Here is a 4808-nt window from a genome sequence, read left to right as displayed (position 1 = left end):
CTGTGTGCGAGCGGTTTTTTTCATTTGCATTGATCGATTCAGTTCACAAATTCAGACTTTAGGCTAAAACAAATACTTTCCCTGGTCTTTCATAATAGGAATTGTCATAATAGGATCTGCCAGTAATTTGTTGGAAACCGTAGTTTTACTGCAATCTCTGGTGAGACATCGAGAAGAGAGAGAGAGAGGGAGAAGGATTAAAAAGGAATGAAGAAGATGGAAATTAAGGGCAAACAACAAGCAATTCAAATTTTGGACTGAAGATGAAGATGTCTCCTAAGTCAAATCCTCTTGACCAAAGTCTTTATGCCCCGGAGATTTTTTTTTATTCCCCAAAGTCGTGACCTTTTGAAACCCTATTAATTACCTAACGTATATGCTTATATGTCCTGGCGGCAGTTTAATAGTAGTATAATCTATTATTATAGCAGCATAATCTTCTTCTCCTACTTCAGCAGTAGTAATGCAGGCGCATACAGGTCAAGGCCGCAAACCCACGCACCCTTACCCTAGTCGGCTACGTTAGTGGTCCTAGTTAGTTTAGGATTAGGAAATTACCTTATGTTAGTATTTCTATTATTTAGGAGTTTCTATGTTTTAAGTATCTTTAATATTTAGGAATCCTAGTTTGAGTCTATCTAGGAAAGTCTATATCCTATAAAAGGAGGTCTAGTCTATTTTGAGATTCAGATTGAAGAGAAAAACCATTGAAGTTAATTGAGTTTTAGTTTATTTATCGTTTTCTTACAGTTCTTCGTTTATTTTATTGTTCTTATTTTAATTCCGCTGCGTCTACATCAAGTAGTATAATCTATATGTACGACAAATGATTGAAATTCATATTAACCAATTCTCTCTTCCTAAACAAATAAATATATCAACATACAATAAATGATTCAAGTTCATTTTTTAGATATCAGAATTTCAAAACTGAAAATAACTAATGTTGATTACTAAACTATTGATGTCTTTCAACTAAAAAATCTCTTATTAAGAGATCCTTCTTGAGATTTTCAACTTTTCTCTTTTTTTCATTTTTCTTTTAGCACATCCTTATGCGAATGCGCGTTCCTGGTGACAGTAAAGTTCGATAAACTAACCTACTTAGGAGTAATATTTAGTCAAAATCAATGAAATTGAGATATATTTATAAGAATAATTACATCCTAAATATAATTGTTTTATACTTTTATTGAGCAACTATATCAATTCAATGAATGTAAAACATAACGAACAGTATCTAATTGGAAATTTGAAAAAGAAAAACATAAATACACTCATTCAGGGACTAAACTCTAATTTCGTGAAACTTCTTGAAAGAAAGAAAGATCAGAATTTGTTTCTCTCTCTGCTCGTCTTTTCAGCAAGGTTAGGGTTTGGAGGAAGAAAAGAAATTCGATCAAGAGAGGAGTTGGGAAGATTGTAAAGGGGACTTACTTGTTTTGTCACCAACTTCAAGAAGTGATCAAGCTAGGTTTTGCCGGGAAATTGGTAAGAATTTTTGTTCTCTCTCTAGATATCCATGGTGATTTGAGTTTGAATTAGTTTTAGTGGAGTTGTTCATATTTGCATATGTAGGGACTAATCAATTAAGGAGGAGAACTAAACAAAATAAGGGTAAACTTTCTAGCATCAAAGAATTCAAGGTGAGATTGAGAGTTCTTTGAGATAAATTCAACTATAGGGTTTATGTGTATGAAATTTGGGATATTTTCATAATTAATGTAATTCTAAGGTTGGGATTGCTAGAAGTTAAATGGATTGTGGAATTTAAGAATGTCAGAGAAGTTGATTAGGTTAAATTATCAATCGAATGGCGAACCGAGGGACTGAAATTTAGTCCAGTGTTATCGACAATATGGGGTTGTTATATTATCCTATTGGACTTACCCGAAACACGAGAGTTATAGATTAGGTTGTTAGCTTTCCGAAAAGGTATGGTACAAGTCGTTTTGATCTCGGACGAGAGAGTTCCGACTATTTTAACGAACAACGCGCTATTCAGCAAATCTGAAAACTGCCTACTGTTTTTACTGTATTAGATAGTCATAGAGGTTCCAATAGATGTTTGAGTCTTCAACAATATTGTAGTATGTCTCGTGACGATTCCAGAAAGGTATAGTACGAGTTTATTGGAGTTCGGATGAGGGAAATATGAGCATTCGAACACGCAGCGTACGGTTAGTCAAACTGATGCACTGCTGCATATATTTTGTAGTTTTCGGAGATGTTTTAGTTGGAATTAGAGGATACCACCTTAGAGAAAACCATCATAAATGATATAAGATTTCTAACGACTAAAGATTTGATTGAAACTGATCAACGATAAGAGAGTTGTGATTGTTATAGTGCGTAATGCACTGTTAGGGATATCTATGGTGTTCTTGTGTATGTGTGGTACCTTTAAAATGGTGTATGATTGACCCTAAATGGACATGGCTATGAAGTTAGAAGATCGATCGAGATTTTGTTATACTTGAAGTCTTCCAGAGTTCACGAATTTACTTTTATGTTTTGTTTCTTTACGTTATTGCTTTGTTGTGCGAAGGTTTTTAGTATAAGAACCTAATGTTTCTGTTCGATTTTTGGTCATTCTTCCTTGTCTCAGAGTATGCGAATGAGGAAGAGTTAGGTCGTCAGGTAGGCAGGAGGTCTTTGATGATGGAAGGACTGAGGTAGGGGTTCTGAATCCTTTATCCAGCATGGTTTTATAGATAATGAAATGTGCTAAGTCGTATAGTTATATGTGCGCCATTATAACTAGAGTTTAGGTAACATGAAACTCAATTTTAGTTATGAACTGAAATATGCTGGAATGGTTTTGCTGTGATACGAGAAATGCTTTCGAACTGTTTTTACGATGATTGCGAACTACTTGGGATTTTCTTGTATGTACCCGACTGCGGATTATGTCAACCTACGGGCACGTAGCCATTGAGGGTAGGATGACATGGGGACACGGTTGTGACCCGTGTGAGACTGGTGAGGTGGGCGACACTAGTCATGAGACTTGTGGGAGTAGAGTGCTTCATTTGCTGGCCATTGGTGCTCGTGCCTCCAGCTCGAGGCTCAGGGCCGTACACCCTGACCGCTCGCCTGGGAGGTGACATTGATTGGGATTCCTCTGCTTTGTGGCGATATGACTCTTGGTTGTTCCACTTCCGTGTTTGATAAGATAATGAATCGAATGAGAATATTGGTTTTGATATACAAATGAACTGATTTGAATCGAATATGAGAATGTGGTTTTGATATACGAATGAAACTGATTTTGAAAGATCGCATTAGATGCATGACAGGGTACCGAAGAGAATGAGGTTCAGGTCCTTCCATGGTAATTGGGGGACGACTCTCTTATTCGAACTCGATGATCAAAAACGTATTTAGATACTTAAGGTATATATGTATCATGAGGTAAACTCTTCAATGATTGCGGAGTCCCTTAGTGGGAGAGGGGCTTACCGGCTAGGGATAAGTCTCTTTCTCGAGGAGACGTAGTGCATTAGTTAGTGCCTAAATGGGCTGGTACAATCTAACGCACTCTAGGCTCTCCTGAGGAACTCTCCTCTTATTGGGAGCGCACCATGGGTGGGCAGCTAATCACTGTTATTGCTTGCTAGATTAAGGAAAATGGTTTTGTATATAGTATATATGGTAACTGGTTTGATAACTCGTTTTGTCATGATGTTTACAACTTATTAAATGAACTTTTGAAAACGTGATGGGTTTTGGATGGGTCTTTTACCAGAATAACTCGTATCGCTGAGTATTCTGACCCCTTACCAGTTGTTAGTGTGCAGGTGCTTTGTTGTAGCCTCGAGGCGGAGTTGTATTCCAGCCGGTGATCTTGTCTGACGAGGCTAGCAGTGTTACGCCGTTTTCTTTGGTTTTCGTTTATTGGTTTTCCGTTATTTTAAAGTTATGTAGTTATTGCAGAACTGAAATCGAATATGTATATATATATAACACTTAGAGTTGTTTATAGATTGTATCGGTGTTTCATGAGGCGTTTGTATGTTTGTGGTTCGGGTTTCAACCCGAAACTGAGTTGAGTTTGTTTAGCTTCCGCTCGATAGTTTATGTCTTTGTGTATGCGAATGTATGGTTTGCATGACAGGTTTTACAGGTGCGACAAGTTCGATTTACAGAGGAGACTCTGTCTGATTTTTGTCTCGTCTGTGAGTTGCCGGGGGTGGTCGTGTCTATTTTGGGACACGGGGCGTCACAACGTGTGTTAGTCACATGTGTTGTTATTAGATTGTTAATATGTTAGTTAGGTTTGTTAATAGTCTGTTAGATGGTTAGTTAAACAATTAACTAATCATGTTTCTCTCTCTAGAAATGTATAATCGACTATATATAGTCTAAGTAGAGATTGAGAGTTTTGTAATAAGAAATCGTGATCTTAGTGAATGAATAAAGAAAACTCTCTGAGATTTATGAAAACATTCATGTTGCATGAGAAAAATAGAGAGAGAAGATCATTGATTAAAATATCTTATAAGTAGATTAAGAAACTTAGGGATAGTGATTTAGGTACTTTTGAGACATATCTGACATATCAACGACACATAAAACACAAAAAAGAAAAAAATTATTAAAAGAAAATTTAAGTTACTCACATAATATAAAGTTAGATAGTGAGGGTGATAAAGAAAATAAGAGAAAAAAATGAACCAGGGTTATACAGTCAAGAGAAAGAAGAAAACGAGATTTGGGGAAGTCACTTATGATGAAAATATAAGAGAGAGAGGGAATTTGGGACTCCGGGACCTAAAGAATCCGTCAGACTCAAATGTAGGGCAACT

At 36.4% G+C, this 4808-nt stretch overlaps 1 long non-coding RNA gene across 1 annotated transcript; it reads left to right on the top strand.

The window, feature by feature from the left end:
* Window positions 1–1362: 1362 nt before the first annotated feature.
* On the top strand, window positions 1363–4426 carry LOC147536888 (uncharacterized). Its single transcript, XR_015226424.1, has 4 exons — window positions 1363–1491; window positions 1579–1646; window positions 2609–2675; window positions 3787–4426. It is a non-coding gene; the product is annotated as an uncharacterized LOC147536888 (long non-coding RNA).
* The last annotated feature ends 382 nt before the right edge of the window (window positions 4427–4808 follow it).

Source organism: Eschscholzia californica, unplaced genomic scaffold (assembly GCF_041429995.1).
Source record: "Eschscholzia californica isolate CP2 unplaced genomic scaffold, dmEscCali1.0.p SCAF_5, whole genome shotgun sequence".
Lineage (NCBI taxonomy): Eukaryota > Viridiplantae > Streptophyta > Magnoliopsida > Ranunculales > Papaveraceae > Eschscholzia > Eschscholzia californica.
This window is presented reverse-complemented; position numbering and strand designations above follow the sequence as displayed.